The sequence below is a fragment of the Dunckerocampus dactyliophorus genome, chromosome 17 (genome assembly GCF_027744805.1).
Source record: "Dunckerocampus dactyliophorus isolate RoL2022-P2 chromosome 17, RoL_Ddac_1.1, whole genome shotgun sequence".
Lineage (NCBI taxonomy): Eukaryota > Metazoa > Chordata > Actinopteri > Syngnathiformes > Syngnathidae > Dunckerocampus > Dunckerocampus dactyliophorus.
Window position 1 is genome coordinate 6,836,770 of NC_072835.1, and position 23,231 is coordinate 6,860,000.

The 23,231-nt window shown below is 41.5% G+C and overlaps 1 long non-coding RNA gene across 1 annotated transcript in view; it reads right to left on the reverse strand.

Moving 5' to 3' along the window:
- Positions 1-14,746: 14,746 nt before the first annotated feature.
- LOC129170160 (uncharacterized) overlaps positions 14,747-23,231 on the reverse strand; it is an 8,878-nt gene continuing 393 nt past the window's right edge. Inside the window, exons 2-4 of the long non-coding RNA XR_008566539.1 lie at positions 22,093-22,155; positions 20,433-20,478; positions 14,747-14,780 (exon numbers count right to left, since the gene is read on the reverse strand). This is a non-coding gene — a long non-coding RNA (uncharacterized LOC129170160). The remainder of the gene's footprint in view (positions 14,781-20,432; positions 20,479-22,092; positions 22,156-23,231) is intronic.

Sequence of the window (23,231 nt, forward strand, 5' to 3'; positions counted from 1 at the left end):
AGTTACTTTTTTCATTTTGCCTGTAACTGCCCAGCAATACATCCCAGCAGCACCAAACCACATTTTCCATGCAGGGGGTAAGAAGCTACACCACATACATGAGATTTGAGCCTATGGCACCTTCTGCTGGCTTGCAGTGACTCAATCTAACAGTTATTGCTTAAAAACACCTTTCAGACCAAATAGAGTGCATTTATGAACATGGCCCACAAATGCCCAACAATGAACCACATATGCACCAAACCACTGAAAAAGTGCTTGAAACACCTGCTCAGGCCGAATGAGTTACTTTTTTTCATTTTGCCTGTAACTGCCCAGCAATACATCCCAACAGCACCAAACCACATTTTCCATGCAGGGGGTAAGAAGCTACACCACATACATGAGATTTGAGCCTATGGCACCTTCTGCTGGCTTGCAGTGACTCAATCTAACAGTTATTGCTTAAAAACACCTTTCAGACCAAATAGAGTGCATTTATGAACATGGCCCACAACTGCCCAACAATGAACCACATATGCACCAAACCACTGAAAAAGTGCTTGAAACACCTGCTCAGGCCGAATGAGTTACTTTTTTCATTTTGCCTGTAACTGCCCAGCAATACATCCCAGCAGCACCAAACCACATTTTCCATGCAGGGGGTAAGAAGCTACACCACATACATGAGATTTGAGCCTATGGCACCTTCTGCTGGCTTGCAGTGACTCAATCTAACAGTTATTGCTTAAAACCACCTTTCAGACCAAATAGAGTGCATTTATGAACATGGCCCACAACTGCCCAACAATGAACCACATATGCACCAAACCACTGAAAAAGTGCTTGAAACACCTGCTCAAGCCGAATGAGTTACTTTTTTCATTTTGCCTGTAACTGCCCAGCAATACATCCCAGCAGCACCAAACCACATTTTCCATGCAGGGGGTAAGAAGCTACACCACATACATGAGATTTGAGCCTATCGCACCTTCTGCTGACTTGCAGTGACTAAATCTAACAGTTATTGCTTAAAACCGCCTTTCAGACCAAATAGAGTGCATTTATGAACATTGCCCACAACTGCCCAACAATGAACCACATTTGCACCCACCACCTAAAAAGTGCTTGAAACACCTGCTCAGGCCGAATGAGTTACTTTTTTCATTTTGCCTGTAACTGCCCAGCAATACATCCCAGCAGCACCAAACCACATTTTCCATGCAGGGGGTAAGAAGCTACACCACATACATGAGATTTGAGCCTATGGCACCTTCTGCTGGCTTGCAGTGACTAAATCTAACAGTTATTGCTTAAAAACACCTTTCAGACCAAATAGAGTGCATTTATGAACATGGCCCACAACTGCCCAACAATGAACCACATATGCACCAAACCACTGAAAAAGTGCTTGAAACACCTGCTCAGGCCGAATGAGTTACTTTTTTTCATTTTGCCTGTAACTGCCCAGCAATACATCCCAACAGCACCAAACCACATTTTCCATGCAGGGGGTAAGAAGCTACACCACATACATGAGATTTGAGCCTATGGCACCTTCTGCTGGCTTGCAGTGACTCAATCTAACAGTTATTGCTTAAAAACACCTTTCAGACCAAATAGAGTGCATTTATGAACATGGCCCACAACTGCCCAACAATGAACCACATATGCACCAAACCACTGAAAAAATGCTTGAAACACCTGCTCAGGCCGAATGAGTTACTTTTTTCATTTTGCCTGTAACTGCCCAGCAATACATCCCAGCAGCACCAAACCATTTTTTCCATGCAGGGGGTAAGAAGCTACACCACATACATGAGATTTGAGCCTATGGCACCTTCTGCTGGCTTGCAGTGACTAAATCTAACAGTTATTGCTTAAAAACACCTTTCAGACCAAATAGAGTGCATTTATGAACATGGCCCACAACTGCCCAACAATGAACCACATTTGCACCAAACCACTGAAAAAGTGCTTGAAACAGCTGCTCAAGCCGAATGAGTTACTTTTTTCATTTTGCCTGTAACTGCCCAGCAATACATCCCAGCAGCACCAAACCACATTTTCCATGCAGGGGGTAAGAAGCTACACCACATACATGAGATTTGAGCCTATGGCACCTTCTGCTGGCTTGCAGTGACTAAAGCTAACAGTTATTGCTTAAAACCACCTTTCAGACCAAATAGAGTGCATTTATGAACATGGCCCACAACTGCCCAACAATGAACCACATTTGCACCAAACCACCTAAAAAGTGCTTGAAACACCTGCTCAGGCCGAATGAGTTACTTTTTTTCATTTTGCCTGTAACTTCCCAGCAATACATCCCAGCAGCACCAAACCACATTTTCCATGCAGGGGGTAAGAAGCTACACCACATACATGAGATTTGAGCCTATGGCACCTTCTGCTGGCTTGCAGTGACTCAATCTAACAGTTATTGCTTAAAAACACCTTTCAGACCAAATAGAGTGCATTTATGAACATGGCCCACAACTGCCCAACAATGAACCACATATGCACCAAACCACTGAAAAAATGCTTGAAACACCTGCTCAGGCCGAATGAGTTACTTTTTTCATTTTGCCTGTAACTGCCCAGCAATACATCCCAGCAGCACCAAACCATTTTTTCCATGCAGGGGGTAAGAAGCTACACCACATACATGAGATTTGAGCCTATGGCACCTTCTGCTGGCTTGCAGTGACTAAATCTAACAGTTATTGCTTAAAAACACCTTTCAGACCAAATAGAGTGCATTTATGAACATGGCCCACAACTGCCCAACAATGAACCACATATGCACCAAACCACTGAAAAAGTGCTTGAAACACCTGCTCAGGCCGAATGAGTTACTTTTTTTCATTTTGCCTGTAACTGCCCAGCAATACATCCCAGCAGCACCAAACCACAATTTCCATGCAGGGGGTAAGAAGCTACACCACATACATGAGATTTGAGCCTATGGCACCTTCTGCTGGCTTGCAGTGACTCAATCTAACAGTTATTGCTTAAAACCACCTTTCAGACCAAATAGAGTGCATTTATGAACATGGCCCACAAATGCCCAACAATGAACCACATATGCACCAAACCACTGAAAAAGTGCTTGAAACACCTGCTCAGGCCGAATGAGTTACTTTTTTTCATTTTGCCTGTAACTGCCCAGCAATACATCCCAACAGCACCAAACCACATTTTCCATGCAGGGGGTAAGAAGCTACACCACATACATGAGATTTGAGCCTATGGCACCTTCTGCTGGCTTGCAGTGACTCAATCTAACAGTTATTGCTTAAAAACACCTTTCAGACCAAATAGAGTGCATTTATGAACATGGCCCACAACTGCCCAACAATGAACCACATATGCACCAAACCACTGAAAAAGTGCTTGAAACACCTGCTCAGGCCGAATGAGTTACTTTTTTCATTTTGCCTGTAACTGCCCAGCAATACATCCCAGCAGCACCAAACCACATTTTCCATGCAGGGGGTAAGAAGCTACACCACATACATGAGATTTGAGCCTATGGCACCTTCTGCTGGCTTGCAGTGACTCAATCTAACAGTTATTGCTTAAAACCACCTTTCAGACCAAATAGAGTGCATTTATGAACATGGCCCACAACTGCCCAACAATGAACCACATATGCACCAAACCACTGAAAAAGTGCTTGAAACACCTGCTCAAGCCGAATGAGTTACTTTTTTCATTTTGCCTGTAACTGCCCAGCAATACATCCCAGCAGCACCAAACCACATTTTCCATGCAGGGGGTAAGAAGCTACACCACATACATGAGATTTGAGCCTATCGCACCTTCTGCTGACTTGCAGTGACTAAATCTAACAGTTATTGCTTAAAACCGCCTTTCAGACCAAATAGAGTGCATTTATGAACATTGCCCACAACTGCCCAACAATGAACCACATTTGCACCCACCACCTAAAAAGTGCTTGAAACACCTGCTCAGGCCGAATGAGTTACTTTTTTCATTTTGCCTGTAACTGCCCAGCAATACATCCCAGCAGCACCAAACCACATTTTCCATGCAGGGGGTAAGAAGCTACACCACATACATGAGATTTGAGCCTATGGCACCTTCTGCTGGCTTGCAGTGACTCAATCTAACAGTTATTGCTTAAAAACACCTTTCAGACCAAATAGAGTGCATTTATGAACATGGCCCACAACTGCCCAACAATGAACCACATATGCACCAAACCACTGAAAAAGTGCTTGAAACACCTGCTCAGGCCGAATGAGTTACTTTTTTTCATTTTGCCTGTAACTGCCCAGCAATACATCCCAGCAGCACAAAACCACATTTTCCATGCAGGGGGTAAGAAACTACACCACATACATGAGATTTGAGCCTATGGCACCTTCTGCTGGCTTGCAGTGACTAAAGCTAACAGTTATTGCTTAAAACCACCTTTCAGACCAAATAGAGTGCATTTATGAACATGGCCCACAACTCCCCAACAATGAACCACATTTGCACCAAACCACCTAAAAAGTGCTTGAAACACCTGCTCAGGCCGAATGAGTTACTTTTTTTCATTTTGCCTGTAACTTCCCAGCAATACATCCCAGCAGCACCAAACCACATTTTCCATGCAGGGGGTAAGAAGCTACACCACATACATGAGATTTGAGCCTATGGCACCTTCTGCTGGCTTGCAGTGACTCAATCTAACAGTTATTGCTTAAAAACACCTTTCAGACCAAATAGAGTGCATTTATGAACATGGCCCACAACTGCCCAACAATGAACCACATATGCACCAAACCACTGAAAAAGTGCTTGAAACACCTGCTCAAGCCGAATGAGTTACTTTTTTCATTTTGCCTGTAACTGCCCAGCAATACATCCCAGCAGCACCAAACCACATTTTCCATGCAGGGGGTAAGAAGCTACACCACATACATGAGATTTGAGCCTATGGCACCTTCTGCTGGCTTGCAGTGACTAAATCTAACAGTTATTGCTTAAAAACACCTTTCAGGCCAAATAGATTGCATTTATGAACATTGCCCACAACTGCCCAACAATGAACCACATTTGCACCAAACCACCTAAAGAGTGCTTGAAACACCTGCTCAGGCCGAATGAGTTACTTTTTTTCATTTTGCCTGTAACTGCCCAGCAATACATCCCAGCAGCACCAAACCACATTTTCCATGCAGGGGGTAAGAAGCTACACCACATACATGAGATTTGAGCCTATGGCACCTTCTGCTGGCTTGCAGTGACTAAATCTAACAGTTATTGCTTAAAACCACCTTTCAGACCAAATAGAGTGCATTTATGAACATGGCCCACAAATGCCCAACAATGAACCACATATGCACCAACCCACTGAAAAAGTGCTTGAAACACCTGCTCAGGCCGAATGAGTTACTTTTTTCATTTTGCCTGTAACTGCCCAGCAATACATCCCAGCAGCACCAAACCATTTTTTCCATGCAGGGGGTAAGAAGCTACACCACATACATGAGATTTGAGCCTATGGCACCTTCTGCTGGCTTGCAGTGACTAAATCTAACAGTTATTGCTTAAAAACACCTTTCAGACCAAATAGAGTGCATTTATGAACATGGCCCACAACTGCCCAACAATGAACCACATTTGCACCCACCACCTAAAAAGTGCTTGAAACACCTGCTCAGGCCGAATGAGTTACTTTTTTTCATTTTGGCTGTAACTGCCCAGCAATACATCCCAGCAGCACCAAACCACATTTTCCATGCAGGGGGTAAGAAGCTACACCACATACATGAGAATTGAGCCTATGGCACCTTCTGCTGGCTTGCAGTGACTCAATCTAACAGTTATTGCTTAAAAACACCTTTCAGACCAAATAGAGTGCATTTATGAACATGGCCCACAACTGCCCAACAATGAACCACATTTGCACCAAACCACCTAAAGAGTGCTTGAAACACCTGCTCAGGCCGAATGAGTTACTTTTTTTCATTTTGCCTGTAACTGCCCAGCAATACATCCCAGCAGCACCAAACCACATTTTCCATGCAGGGGGTAAGAAGCTACACCACATACATGAGATTTGAGCCTATGGCACCTTCTGCTGGCTTGCAGTGACTAAATCTAACAGTTATTGCTTAAAAACACCTTTCAGACCAAATAGATTGCATTTATGAACATTGCCCACAACTGCCCAACAATGAACCACATTTGCACCAAACCACCTAAAGAGTGCTTGAAACACCTGCTCAGGCCGAATGAGTTACTTTTTTTCATTTTGCCTGTAACTGCCCAGCAATACATCCCAGCAGCACCAAACCACATTTTCCATGCAGGGGGTAAGAAGCTACACCACATACATGAGATTTGAGCCTATGGCAACTTCTGCTGGCTTGCAGTGACTAAATCTAACAGTTATTGCTTAAAAACACCTTTCAGACCAAATAGAGTGCATCTATGAACATGGCCCACAACTGCCCAACAATGAACCACATATGCACCAAACCACTGAAAAAGTGCTTGAAACACCTGCTCAGGCCGAATGAGTTACTTTTTTCATTTTGCCTGTAACTGCCCAGCAATACATCCCAGCAGCACCAAACCACATTTTCCATGCAGGGGGTAAGAAGCTACACCACATACATGAGATTTGAGCCTATGGCACCTTCTGCTGGCTTGCAGTGACTAAATCTAACAGTTATTGCTTAAAAACACCTTTCAGACCAAATAGAGTGCATCTATGAACATGGCCCACAACTGCCCAACAATGAACCACATATGCACCAAACCACTGAAAAAGTGCTTGAAACACCTGCTCAGGCCGAATGAGTTACTTTTTTCATTTTGCCTGTAACTGCCCAGCAATACATCCCAGCAGCACCAAACCACATTTTCCATGCAGGGGGTAAGAAGCTACACCACATACATGAGATTTGAGCCTATGGCACCTTCTGCTGGCTTGCAGTGACTAAATCTAACAGTTATTGCTTAAAAACACCTTTCAGACCAAATAGAGTGCATCTATGAACATGGCCCACAACTGCCCAACAATGAACCACATATGCACCAAACCACTGAAAAAGTGCTTGAAACACCTGCTCAGGCCGAATGAGTTACTTTTTTCATTTTGCCTGTAACTGCCCAGCAATACATCCCAGCAGCACCAAACCACATTTTCCATGCAGGGGGTAAGAAGCTACACCACATACATGAGATTTGAGCCTATGGCACCTTCTGCTGGCTTGCAGTGACTAAATCTAACAGTTATTGCTTAAAAACACCTTTCAGACCAAATAGAGTGCATTTATGAACATGGCCCACAACTGCCCAACAATGAACCACATATGCACCAAACCACTGAAAAAATGCTTGAAACACCTGCTCAGGCCGAATGAGTTACTTTTTTCATTTTGCCTGTAACTGCCCAGCAATACATCCCAGCAGCACCAAACCATTTTTTCCATGCAGGGGGTAAGAAGCTACACCACATACATGATATTTGAGCCTATGGCACCTTCTGCTGGCTTGCAGTGACTAAATCTAACAGTTATTGCTTAAAAACACCTTTCAGACCAAATAGAGTGCATTTATGAACATGGCCCACAACTGCCCAACAATGAACCACATATGCACCAAACCACTGAAAAAGTGCTTGAAACACCTGCTCAAGCCGAATGAGTTACTTTTTTCATTTTGCCTGTAACTGCCCAGCAATACATCCCAGCAGCACCAAACCACATTTTCCATGCAGGGGGTAAGAAGCTACACCACATACATGAGATTTGAGCCTATGGCACCTTCTGCTGGCTTGCAGTGACTAAATCTAACAGTTATTGCTTAAAAACACCTTTCAGACCAAATAGATTGCATTTATGAACATTGCCCACAACTGCCCAACAATGAACCACATTTGCACCAAACCACCTAAAGAGTGCTTGAAACACCTGCTCAGGCCGAATGAGTTACTTTTTTTCATTTTGCCTGTAACTGCCCAGCAATACATCCCAGCAGCACCAAACCACATTTTCCATGCAGGGGGTAAGAAGCTACACCACATACATGAGATTTGAGCCTATGGCACCTTCTGCTGGCTTGCAGTGACTAAATCTAACAGTTATTGCTTAAAAACACCTTTCAGACCAAATAGAGTGCATCTATGAACATGGCCCACAACTGCCCAACAATGAACCACATATGCACCAAACCACTGAAAAAATGCTTGAAACACCTGCTCAGGCCGAATGAGTTACTTTTTTCATTTTGCCTGTAACTGCCCAGCAATACATCCCAGCAGCACCAAACCATTTTTTCCATGCAGGGGGTAAGAAGCTACACCACATACATGAGATTTGAGCCTATGGCACCTTCTGCTGGCTTGCAGTGACTAAATCTAACAGTTATTGCTTAAAAACACCTTTCAGACCAAATAGAGTGCATTTATGAACATGGCCCACAACTGCCCAACAATGAACCACATTTGCACCAAACCACTGAAAAAGTGCTTGAAACAGCTGCTCAAGCCGAATGAGTTACTTTTTTCATTTTGCCTGTAACTGCCCAGCAATACATCCCAGCAGCACCAAACCACATTTTCCATGCAGGGGGTAAGAAGCTACACCACATACATGAGATTTGAGCCTATGGCACCTTCTGCTGGCTTGCAGTGACTAAAGCTAACAGTTATTGCTTAAAACCACCTTTCAGACCAAATAGAGTGCATTTATGAACATGGCCCACAACTGCCCAACAATGAACCACATTTGCACCAAACCACCTAAAAAGTGCTTGAAACACCTGCTCAGGCCGAATGAGTTACTTTTTTTCATTTTGCCTGTAACTTCCCAGCAATACATCCCAGCAGCACCAAACCACATTTTCCATGCAGGGGGTAAGAAGCTACACCACATACATGAGATTTGAGCCTATGGCACCTTCTGCTGGCTTGCAGTGACTCAATCTAACAGTTATTGCTTAAAAACACCTTTCAGACCAAATAGAGTGCATTTATGAACATGGCCCACAACTGCCCAACAATGAACCACATATGCACCAAACCACTGAAAAAATGCTTGAAACACCTGCTCAGGCCGAATGAGTTACTTTTTTCATTTTGCCTGTAACTGCCCAGCAATACATCCCAGCAGCACCAAACCATTTTTTCCATGCAGGGGGTAAGAAGCTACACCACATACATGAGATTTGAGCCTATGGCACCTTCTGCTGGCTTGCAGTGACTAAATCTAACAGTTATTGCTTAAAACCACCTTTCAGACCAAATAGAGTGCATCTATGAACATGGCCCACAACTGCCCAACAATGAACCACATTTGCACCAAACCACCTAAAGAGTGCTTGAAACACCTGCTCAGGCCGAATGAGTTACTTTTTTTCATTTTGCCTGTAACTGCCCAGCAATACATCCCAGCAGCACCAAACCACATTTTCCATGCAGGGGGTAAGAAGCTACACCACATACATGAGATTTGAGCCTATCGCACCTTCTGCTGACTTGCAGTGACTAAATCTAACAGTTATTGCTTAAAACCGCCTTTCAGACCAAATAGAGTGCATTTATGAACATTGCCCACAACTGCCCAACAATGAACCACATTTGCACCCACCACCTAAAAAGTGCTTGAAACACCTGCTCAGGCCGAATGAGTTACTTTTTTTCATTTTGGCTGTAACTGCCCAGCAATACATCCCAGCAGCACCAAACCACATTTTCCATGCAGGGGGTAAGAAGCTACACCACATACATGAGATTTGAGCCTATGGCACCTTCTGCTGGCTTGCAGTGACTCAATCTAACAGTTATTGCTTAAAAACACCTTTCAGACCAAATAGAGTGCATTTATGAACATGGCCCACAACTGCCCAACAATGAACCACATATGCACCAAACCACTGAAAAAGTGCTTGAAACACCTGCTCAAGCCGAATGAGTTACTTTTTTCATTTTGCCTGTAACTGCCCAGCAATACATCCCAGCAGCACCAAACCACATTTTCCATGCAGGGGGTAAGAAGCTACACCACATACATGAGATTTGAGCCTATGGCACCTTCTGCTGGCTTGCAGTGACTAAATCTAACAGTTATTGCTTAAAAACACCTTTCAGACCAAATAGATTGCATTTATGAACATTGCCCACAACTGCCCAACAATGAACCACATTTGCACCAAACCACCTAAAGAGTGCTTGAAACACCTGCTCAGGCCGAATGAGTTACTTTTTTTCATTTTGCCTGTAACTGCCCAGCAATACATCCCAGCAGCACCAAACCACATTTTCCATGCAGGGGGTAAGAAGCTACACCACATACATGAGATTTGAGCCTATGGCAACTTCTGCTGGCTTGCAGTGACTAAATCTAACAGTTATTGCTTAAAAACACCTTTCAGACCAAATAGAGTGCATTTATGAACATGGCCCACAACTGCCCAACAATGAACCACATATGCACCAAACCACTGAAAAAGTGCTTGAAACACCTGCTCAGGCCGAATGAGTTACTTTTTTTCATTTTGCCTGTAACTGCCCAGCAATACATCCCAGCAGCACCAAACCACAATTTCCATGCAGGGGGTAAGAAGCTACACCACATACATGAGATTTGAGCCTATGGCACCTTCTGCTGGCTTGCAGTGACTAAATCTAACAGTTGTTGCTTAAAACCACCTTTCAGACCAAATAGAGTGCATTTATGAACATGGCCCACAAATGCCCAACAATGAACCACATATGCACCAACCCACTGAAAAAGTGCTTGAAACACCTGCTCAGGCCGAATGAGTTACTTTTTTCATTTTGCCTGTAACTGCCCAGCAATACATCCCAGCAGCACCAAACCATTTTTTCCATGCAGGGGGTAAGAAGCTACACCACATACATGAGATTTGAGCCTATGGCACCTTCTGCTGGCTTGCAGTGACTAAAGCTAACAGTTATTGCTTAAAACCACCTTTCAGACCAAATAGAGTGCATTTATGAACATGGCCCACAACTGCCCAACAATGAACCACATTTGCACCAAACCACCTAAAAAGTGCTTGAAACACCTGCTCAGGCCGAATGAGTTACTTTTTTTCATTTTAGCTGTAACTTCCCAGCAATACATCCCAGCAGCACCAAACCACATTTTCCATGCAGGGGGTAAGAAGCTACACCACATACATGAGATTTGAGCCTATGGCACCTTCTGCTGGCTTGCAGTGACTCAATCTAACAGTTATTGCTTAAAAACACCTTTCAGACCAAATAGAGTGCATTTATGAACATGGCCCACAACTGCCCAACAATGAACCACATATGCACCAAACCACTGAAAAAGTGCTTGAAACACCTGCTCAAGCCGAATGAGTTACTTTTTTCATTTTGCCTGTAACTGCCCAGCAATACATCCCAGCAGCACCAAACCACATTTTCCATGCAGGGGGTAAGAAGCTACACCACATACATGAGATTTGAGCCTATGGCACCTTCTGCTGGCTTGCAGTGACTAAATCTAACAGTTATTGCTTAAAAACACCTTTCAGACCAAATAGATTGCATTTATGAACATTGCCCACAACTGCCCAACAATGAACCACATTTGCACCAAACCACCTAAAGAGTGCTTGAAACACCTGCTCAGGCCGAATGAGTTACTTTTTTTCATTTTGCCTGTAACTGCCCAGCAATACATCCCAGCAGCACCAAACCACATTTTCCATGCAGGGGGTAAGAAGCTACACCACATACATGAGATTTGAGCCTATGGCAACTTCTGCTGGCTTGCAGTGACTAAATCTAACAGTTATTGCTTAAAAACACCTTTCAGACCAAATAGAGTGCATCTATGAACATGGCCCACAACTGCCCAACAATGAACCACATATGCACCAAACCACTGAAAAAGTGCTTGAAACACCTGCTCAGGCCGAATGAGTTACTTTTTTCATTTTGCCTGTAACTGCCCAGCAATACATCCCAGCAGCACCAAACCACATTTTCCATGCAGGGGGTAAGAAGCTACACCACATACATGAGATTTGAGCCTATGGCACCTTCTGCTGGCTTGCAGTGACTAAATCTAACAGTTATTGCTTAAAAACACCTTTCAGACCAAATAGAGTGCATTTATGAACATGGCCCACAACTGCCCAACAATGAACCACATTTGCACCAAACCACCTAAAGAGTGCTTGAAACACCTGCTCAGGCCGAATGAGTTACTTTTTTTCATTTTGCCTGTAACTGCCCAGCAATACATCCCAGCAGCACCAAACCACATTTTCCATGCAGGGGGTAAGAAGCTACACCACATACATGAGATTTGAGCCTATCGCACCTTCTGCTGACTTGCAGTGACTAAATCTAACAGTTATTGCTTAAAACCGCCTTTCAGACCAAATAGAGTGCATTTATGAACATTGCCCACAACTGCCCAACAATGAACCACATTTGCACCCACCACCTAAAAAGTGCTTGAAACACCTGCTCAGGCCGAATGAGTTACTTTTTTTCATTTTGGCTGTAACTGCCCAGCAATACATCCCAGCAGCACCAAACCACATTTTCCATGCAGGGGGTAAGAAGCTACACCACATACATGAGATTTGAGCCTATGGCACCTTCTGCTGGCTTGCAGTGACTCAATCTAACAGTTATTGCTTAAAAACACCTTTCAGACCAAATAGAGTGCATTTATGAACATGGCCCACAACTGCCCAACAATGAACCACATATGCACCAAACCACTGAAAAAGTGCTTGAAACACCTGCTCAAGCCGAATGAGTTACTTTTTTCATTTTGCCTGTAACTGCCCAGCAATACATCCCAGCAGCACCAAACCACATTTTCCATGCAGGGGGTAAGAAGCTACACCACATACATGAGATTTGAGCCTATGGCACCTTCTGCTGGCTTGCAGTGACTAAAGCTAACAGTTATTGCTTAAAACCACCTTTCAGACCAAATAGAGTGCATTTATGAACATGGCCCACAACTGCCCAACAATGAACCACATTTGCACCAAACCACCTAAAAAGTGCTTGAAACACCTGCTCAGGCCGAATGAGTTACTTTTTTTCATTTTAGCTGTAACTTCCCAGCAATACATCCCAGCAGCACCAAACCACATTTTCCATGCAGGGGGTAAGAAGCTACACCACATACATGAGATTTGAGCCTATGGCACCTTCTGCTGGCTTGCAGTGACTCAATCTAACAGTTATTGCTTAAAAACACCTTTCAGACCAAATAGAGTGCATTTATGAACATGGCCCACAACTGCCCAACAATGAACCACATATGCACCAAACCACTGAAAAAGTGCTTGAAACACCTGCTCAAGCCGAATGAGTTACTTTTTTCATTTTGCCTGTAACTGCCCAGCAATACATCCCAGCAGCACCAAACCACATTTTCCATGCAGGGGGTAAGAAGCTACACCACATACATGAGATTTGAGCCTATGGCACCTTCTGCTGGCTTGCAGTGACTAAATCTAACAGTTATTGCTTAAAAACACCTTTCAGACCAAATAGAGTGCATTTATGAACATGGCCCACAACTGCCCAACAATGAACCACATATGCACCAAACCACTGAAAAAGTGCTTGAAACACCTGCTCAGGCCGAATGAGTTACTTTTTTTCATTTTGCCTGTAACTGCCCAGCAATACATCCCAACAGCACCAAACCACATTTTCCATGCAGGGGGTAAGAAGCTACACCACATACATGAGATTTGAGCCTATGGCACCTTCTGCTGGCTTGCAGTGACTCAATCTAACAGTTATTGCTTAAAAACACCTTTCAGACCAAATAGAGTGCATTTATGAACATGGCCCACAACTGCCCAACAATGAACCACATATGCACCAAACCACTGAAAAAGTGCTTGAAACACCTGCTCAAGCCGAATGAGTTACTTTTTTCATTTTGCCTGTAACTGCCCAGCAATACATCCCAGCAGCACCAAACCACATTTTCCATGCAGGGGGTAAGAAGCTACACCACATACATGAGATTTGAGCCTATGGCACCTTCTGCTGGCTTGCAGTGACTAAATCTAACAGTTATTGCTTAAAAACACCTTTCAGACCAAATAGAGTGCATCTATGAACATGGCCCACAACTGCCCAACAATGAACCACATATGCACCAAACCACTGAAAAAGTGCTTGAAACACCTGCTCAGGCCGAATGAGTTACTTTTTTTCATTTTGCCTGTAACTGCCCAGCAATACATCCCAACAGCACCAAACCACATTTTCCATGCAGGGGGTAAGAAGCTACACCACATACATGAGATTTGAGCCTATGGCACCTTCTGCTGGCTTGCAGTGACTCAATCTAACAGTTATTGCTTAAAAACACCTTTCAGACCAAATAGAGTGCATTTATGAACATGGCCCACAACTGCCCAACAATGAACCACATATGCACCAAACCACTGAAAAAGTGCTTGAAACACCTGCTCAGGCCGAATGAGTTACTTTTTTTCATTTTGCCTGTAACTGCCCAGCAATACATCCCAGCAGCACAAAACCACATTTTCCATGCAGGGGGTAAGAAACTACACCACATACATGAGATTTGAGCCTATGGCACCTTCTGCTGGCTTGCAGTGACTAAAGCTAACAGTTATTGCTTAAAACCACCTTTCAGACCAAATATAGTGCATTTATGAACATGGCCCAAAACTGCCCAACAATGAACCACAGATGCACCAAACGCTTAAAAGCTGCCCTACCTTTGTGTTTTTTCTTCAGCTCTGTCATCTTGATTTGGCCTTGAGTAAACTAATGTTGACGGCATCTAGAAGGAGAAATGAAAAAATTGTTACAAATTAAAAAGTGCTATATACTATAAGACATTTGGAGATCTGTGGCATTTTTAATTTTTTTTAAATTCATGTTTAGGCAAGCAACTACTCAGATGATTAAAAAAAATATGCCCTGGAACCAAGTTTGTGCTACCCCCTACAGGCAAGATGCTTCCCAAACATGACCAGTTGCCAAAGGGAGCCAAGCTTGAAGAGCGTCTGAGCTCTGTTAACACAGTTAATTCATCCATTTGTGGGCGTATTTAATACATAGTGAACATTCAATATTTTACTATCAGCTATTGCATTTTATGTGTTTTGTCAATTACAAAAAACATACAAACATGATTCAAACCTTTTTATGAATTTCATTTAAACTTGCAATAAACCAAAAAAACAAAATGTATTTCAATAGTTCGACCCATTTAACTTTACAGTCATCATTTGTCTATAACTGACAATCTATTGAATGTTTGTACATTTTGCAAAAAAATATAATTTGCAATGGGCTTGAATGAGTTCTTTATCATATGTATGTATCTATACCTATTTATAGTTTCTCTTCAGAAATTTTGTCAACATTCCTGCAATGAAAAACTACTGACGTTAGCCTGAATCAGAATTAGCAGAACAAACCACTTGTGTGTGTGCGTGTGCGGGTGTGTGTGTGTGTGCGTTTGCCATTCTTAGCACACTAGCCCTTAATTTCAGACTGTTACCCAAAACAAGTTCAAACTGTACTGTTAACAGTTCCATCCTGATCATTGCCCTCAGAAATATTGGTAAACAGTAAAACTGGTAAACACGGATGGTGAACAATTATAAGTAACAAGTCACACAAAGTCAGACAAGTCAGACAAAGCAAACGATAGGTCACAGATGTCTAATATATGCACAGTATTTAGTGTAGTGCAGGACCGCATTCAGAAATTGTCTTTTTACTTCGATTTAGTGTAAATGAGGCGCCCCGGATTTAGTGTCAATCAGGGATTTTCCAGGTTGACGTGCGCCTCAACTGAAGTGCTCTGGGGAGGCACTGGAAAGCTTGAAGTGAGCAGAATACGTTGCATTGAAAACAGTAGTTACGCCTAAAACCCACAAGATGGCGACAAAGCCCTGCAGATGTAATATCAACGTAAACGTTGGTAATATTGATTGAATGTTGATGATTCCAAATGTTGCCTTTTTTAATGTTTTATTTGAAACTGAGTTGAAGATAACCAAATTTTTGGCAATCTTGGCATGTTTTTATTCTCGTGCTCTGAACCTTGGCATGAAGAAATTGTCTTGAATTATACGGTACGTAGATTCTTATTTTTAACTTTTAACACTTAAATAGTCATATAAATTTAACTAAAGGTTACCATATACAAAATTTCACCTGTAATTTGTAAACTGTAGACCAGGGGTAGGGAACCTATGGCTCGGGAGCCAGATGTGGCTCTTTTGATGCCTGCATCTGGCTCTCAAACATGTCTTAACACGATAAAAATGTATTTTTGTTTTTTTGTTCGCTGACCTTTTATTGTACATTACAGAAATCACAGTGTTAAAAATAACACTCAAAATATAAAACTTTGTTATGCATTTTAGTCCATCCATCCATTTTCTACCACAATGCGGGTGGCCAGAGCCAGTGCCAGCTGTCCTTCCAATATTTTCCGGGTCAAACACCAAAATTCGATTATCACTGGATAATGCGGTAGCCTATTCGCGGTAGCCTATTCGCATGAACTTCCCTTCCTTAAATCAAATAGTCAGATCGCTAATTCTGGAAAAAGAAAAAGATACGGAGTACGGTGCAAAAGCACGCAGCACCAGAAGTCGCATTAATGGTAAGAAGTAATTTATTTATTATTGGATTGCTTCAGTGTAACAATGTTAATAAAAAGAATAACTTTAGAGGTCCTCCTTAAAAATGCCCACATTTACTTGTACTCAATGTTAAAAAATATTATATGGCTCTCAAGGAAATCCATTTTAAAATATGTGGCTTTTATGGCTCTCTTAGCCAAAAAGGTTCCCGACCCCTGCACTAGCTTTATAAGTAAGGCCTCTGGGCTGTAACGACAAGAAGGTGTCTGAATTGCCCGGTATGTTCCATGGTTTTTCTGTCACAGACATTAGACAACTTTGGCTTCTTGCCGTATGCTGTCTGTGTATGCATTGGCCGGGATGAAACAGCTTCATAGTGCACACTTCAGCAAGAACGATTAGGTTCCTACACGGCCAAGACAGAGGAAGAAACGTGTTCTGAAATTTTTACCTGCTGTTGCAGGTAAAAACTAGTTTTACCCATTTGGTAAGCAGTCAAAATAAGAAAAAAATGACTGTTGGTATCGTCGCTATCACTTGTTTCGTAGTCTGATGTTCACGATCCCAGCAGTAAACAATGTGAAACAGGTGATGGAAATGTGCGCAAGAGCTGACAGCTGGCGGCAGCGCACCGGACATGAACAGAGAGAAAATAACGGCAATCAATTGTGAGGTCTGACTTTTTCTTGGAAAACTGTTTAGTGATGCAAATTTATTACTCTTTTGAACGCATATTGTTTTGAAAAGCAGAACGCTTTTCTTAAGTGACCCCACCAGCTAGCCAGAACTATTTTCCTTGACGAACCGACCAAAAGTCAGCTCACGGGATAAACTGGGGGAAAAGTCACAGTTGATGCACTACGCTGCTGATGGGGATGCCATACATAACCTTTTAAGTTATGGCAAAACGTGTGTGGAATGCTTGCCAGCCACACAAAGAAACATTTGCCATGGAAAACAGCCAACATTTTAGCCGCAATAAATGCAAACTAGGGATTTTTTTATAGGCTTGCCGTTCCGATCCAGTACCTTTTTTTATAAAAAATAATAAGCTTTTGTTACAAACATGAATTTGTGGAATTGAATATTTTTATGAAAATACTGTAGGTCTTCAAATTAAAAAAAATAATGCAACCAAAGTTGACGATAACTCCTAACATTCGTCAAGGTTGGCAGGTATGTCAGTGTCTTTCTTCATGCTTGAACAATGCTGGTGTCAACAACTCATATATACATACAGTTAAAGAGATTTTTACAAATAAATGAATTCATATTAATCAGGTTGTCAATGAGGGAGTCTGAGAGAAAATAATTCAGAACCACTGCCGTAATGTAACCTTAAAAAAACTTTGAATGCACATTTGTCTACAGCAGGGGTCGGGAACCTTTTTGGCTAAGAGAGCCATAAAAGCCACATATTTTAAAATGGATTTCCTTGAGAGCCATATAATATTTTTTAACATTGAGTACAAGTAAATGTGGGCATTTTTAAGGAGGACCTCTAAAGTTATTCTTTTTATTAACATTGTTACACTGAAGCAATCCAATAATAAATAAATTACTTCTTACCATTAATGCGACTTCTGGTGCTGCGTGCTTTTGCACCGTACTCCGTATCTTTTTCTTTTTCCAGAATTAGCGATCTGACTATTTGATTTAAGGAAGGGAAGTTCATGCGAATAGGCTACCGCGAATAGGCTACCGCATTATCCAGTGATAATCGAATTTTGGTGTTTGACCCGGAAAATATTGGAAGGACAGCTGGCACTGGCTCTGGCCACCCGCAGTGTGGTAGAAAATGGATGGATGGACTAAAATGCATAACAAAGTTTTATATTTTGAGTGTTATTTTTAACACTGTGATTTCTGTAATGTACAATAAAAGGTCAGCGAACAAAAAAACAAAAATACATTTTTATCGTGTTAAGACATGTTTGAGAGCCAGATGCAGGCATCAAAAGAGCCACATCTGGCTCCCGAGCCATAGGTTCCCTACCCCTGAGCTAGTGTATGCACAAAATTGGTCAAAAAGCTGCGTACGTCGTTTTCCATGCAAAGTACGGTACCTATAAAAACACAACTTGATGTGAGAATGTGTGCACCGCGATGCCACCTTTGTAGTTGGAGACATGGCAAAAAGGCGACGCACATACGATGAGGTGAAATCACGTTAGAAATAAACATGCAATGGAAGCCAGTAAAGATTTATACATCATTGCTTTAAACGTGGTTATTGACTTAAAATATATGTGTTGCTATTTAACATAGCATTTCTCATGAACACCATTCCGCACGAGCAAGTAGTATCCCGACTAAAAGACAAATAAAAAACAACGCAGTGCTTGAATACTTAATAATTTTATTTTATAATCATGATGATATAATGGGGCCGCATGGTGGACTCGTGGTTAGCATGTCGGTCAACACAGTAACAGCCTGGAGATCAGGAAGACCTGGGTTCAATTCTCCGTTGGGCATTTCTGTGTGGAGTTTGCATGTTCTCCCTGTGCGTGCGTGGGTTTTCTCCGGGTACTCCGGTTTCCTCCCACATTCCAAAAACATGCATGTTAGGTTAACTGGCAACTCTAAATTGTCCATAGGTATGAATATGAGTGTGATTGGTTGTTTGTCTATATGTGCCCTGCCATTGTGTGGCAGGGCACAGGGTGCACCCCGCATATCGCCCGAAGTCAGCTGGGATAGGCTCCAGCATGCCCTCGCCACCCTAATGAGGAGACGCGGTATAGAAAATGGATGGATGGATAATATAATGTGTTCAATTAATACTGTATTAATTATAGCAAATATCAGGTTGTCAAATGAAATCATTAAATCAAATCAATAAAGATACAATGCTAATATGTCCTTAATGCTCCCTTTCTCATTTACATTTTACACATCTTCATTTACATTTTATCGAAAAATAAGACCGTTTTCGTTGCATATGTGAAGTATGTCATCACACTTTATTTGTTGGACAGTGTCACGGCCGTGTGCATGAACTTACTCGGTCAAATGATGGGCTTTTCTTTTGTTGTGCTTAGAAACAACATACAGTAGTTCCTCATAAAAGCATTATAATATGATAATATTTTGATGGTGTTAATGTCATCATTAAGTTCATTTTTAAACTATCTGTCTGGAATTACAGGAAATGATTTTTGACATAACTTCATCCCCGCTTTTGAGTCACTGCATCCAGCTTTAAATGAAACAGATTTTGCTAAGCTTATATTAATCTTAAGTGTGGTATCAATTAGGAAAACTGTAGAAACATGCTCAGTAAAAATGGAAATGTGTGCCTTGATATCCAACCACTTTTTTAAAAGTTCTGCCATGGTTCTACTGACGCTTTGACAACGGACGCTTCTCGTTATAAGGCCACTGCTGTGTCCTCCAAATGTTTTTACGGGCCTCCAGCTCTCCAACCAAGATTTCCACCTCAGTTTTGGAGAAGTTCCGCTTCTTCGTCATCGGCTTCTCAGCAGCCATGATTCAGAAGAACCGAGCAAAATACAATCAAGGGTCATTAAATATGGATGCCGCATTCATGAGCCACTTTGCATTGATGGCAAACTGAAGGCGTGGAGAGGGTGTGACGTGGGGCGGAGATACGTACGGACATTTGGACAGCAGGTGAAGCACAAATTGTGTGCATACACCACTTTTTTTAAAAGTCTGAATATTTTGGCCTACAAGCACATTTTGGATTTCTGGCGTACGTAGACTTTTAGTCAGATTTCCACACAGTTTTATCAGTGAGGCCCCAGCTAATTAATTCTAAAGTTTGCATCATTTTGGTAGATATTTTTTGTGACAATACCACTTACTTGAACTCTCTCGCGTCGCAGCAATCGTCATCGGCGCATGCAAACACTGTGGAACACATACACAACAATGAACAAGCGGTCGCAACAAAGAGAAAAAACACAGAACGATTTAGAGGTCTGACTTTTTTGTGGGCAACGGTTTTGTGATGCATTACTCTTTCAAACGAATTGTTTTAACAAGCAGAATGCTTTACTTCTAAGCGACCCCACCAACTCCTTTCTTAAACACAAAAAAATGACCAGAACTGGGCTCACAAGACAAAGTGGAGGGTAAGTCACAATTGATGCACTACACTGCTGATGAGATGGTCATACAATTTCCTGTCAAAAAATACAAATCCGAACTATTCCTTTAAGCACAATGTAACCTTAAAAAAACTTTAAAATCTTATAAAAGCACATGTGGCTCAGCGTGGCCTGAAAATGTATTTAAAGCCATAAAAGTTGCTTTCCACCATAACAAGCCCTCCACAGGTGGCAGAGGGCACATTTCATGTGCTTGGTGTTCGGCATGGCGTGTCCCACATGGCAATTGCACTTTTACTCCTAAAGCCCACAAGATGGCGACAAAGACCGCAAGAAACAAGTTGACGAATAGCCTTGACGTTTGGGGAAATATTACAACGTCTTGGAGAGATGTTACACTTTTTATAAAATGTTATATCTCTGGTGCAACTTCTAGTAACTAAATTACCATCAAACAGATTGCTGCTTTGTTATCTACTGTAAGTTTTGTTCATAATTCCCTCTATATTACAATAAACAGCTGACTTGTGATTATAGTTGATAAATATATAATTGTTGTAAAATTGTTCCAATACGATTTGCATACTTTGTACTTCATGATGGGCAAAGTCGCTTTTGTACACAGATCGAGCTAGAAGTGCACTTACGGCAGCAAATAAACAATTGTTACTTTTAACTTGTAAACACAAGATGCCAAATTGGAATTACTTTAGAATAATTGCAGGTAACTTTTTAGCTGTGGTCTACATGGCAAATGTGCTTTTGTGTGTTGTGTAGTTTCATGTATTGCACACAAGTTACTAACAATACGACTATAATGAAAATAATGTGCAGGCTGAAAACGGGTTCAAAGCAATTAAATAATGGTGTCCAATAGTGTACAACAGCATACAGGTGATGTACCTGTGCTTTATGTATATTGGTGTGTTCTGCATGACAAATGTGCTTCGGTGTGGCTGGCAAAGTCAGTTGTGTGATGAAGTTTAATTTATAAACAAAAACTGATTTATATTTACAATATTATACTGTCCTCACGACCCTAATGAGGATAAGCGGCATAGAAGATGGATGGATGGATGGATATTATACTTAGAGATGGTCATATGGTAATGGTAATATATTTTTTGTATTGAAAATCTTCCCCAACAAATAAAAAAATATTCAACACACAATTTATCGACAAAAGAAACAACGAGATACAGCATTTTAAAAATATTTCATGAAAATATAACATGAAAAATGAAAGTTGTTGCTCCAATTTATTTTTTGGGGTATTTTGGTATAATTTAGTATTTTAATGACTGAACAGTTTGCTGATGCACTGTATGGGGATCCAGCTTACTAATATGGGGGCCAGGTGTGTCCATGGTCTACTATGGAAGTAGACCCCCTGCACCCCTAGGAAATGCCCTACCTTCAATAGTGTTTTCTCCTCGGCTCTGTGATCTTGGTTTCTGTAAGTACATGTTGCCATCATCTAGGAGAAAGGAAAAAGCTGTTACAAGAAAAAAAAAACTGATTTACCCCTAACACGTTTGTACATCTGTGACAGCTAGGGGGTGCTACTCAGATGATTAAGAGTATGTGAGGCATGATGGGAGCCATCTCCCTGGAAGTGTGCTGAGCTCTCATAATTAATACATCTGTGGAGGGATTTTATACTTGGTCAACATTCAATATTTTAATGGAGAATATTAAGTGTAAAAACGAATAGTTGTGTTAATGAGAAAAACACATATTAAATGATTCAAACGTTTTTGTTAATTATATTTAAACTTGCAGTAGTTTGCAGTAAACAAAAACACCTAAATCTATTTAAATACTGCAGCTCAACCCATTTGATTACACAAAAAGACACTATTTTTTTATAATTGACTATCTGTTGAAAGTTTGTACTTTTTGAAAATAAATACTATTTGCAATGGGCTTGAATGATTTCAAGTGCAACTATATCTATTTATAGTTTTTATTGTTGTAGACACTACTGATCTGCAGTGTGGCACACAAATACTGAAGTTAGTCTGATTAGCAGAACAAACCACGTGTGTACGTGTGGGGTAGGGCTGAGGGATTATATGATTCAAATCGATATTAAATGATATATCTAATGTATTTACTACTATCTATTTATTTATTCATTATCACTGAATAAGCTATCCACAAATGAATAAGCTATCTACTTTTCGAGCATGTTGAATTATGCAAACATGTGTCAGCATGTGACGTTATAATAGACAGGCTACAATATATTGCCTGTTAAAACTGCTTAATAATGTATAGAGTATAACGATGCATGTAATGTAATAAGTGATGCATGTTGTTATATCGTCATTACAATAAAAACAATTTTAGTATTTAAAATGAAATCTTCCCCAACAAATGAATCATATTCATCACCCAATTTATGTCAAAACAGAATACAAACAGAACCGCGTTTGGAATGGCAGACCACTTTGGGCGCCCCCTAGTGGCTCCGAGTGCTCACTGTTTGCTGAACGTTAAATAGAATGTGTAATAGTTGAGCTGTGGAGGAGGAGCAGGTGTCGGTGAAGC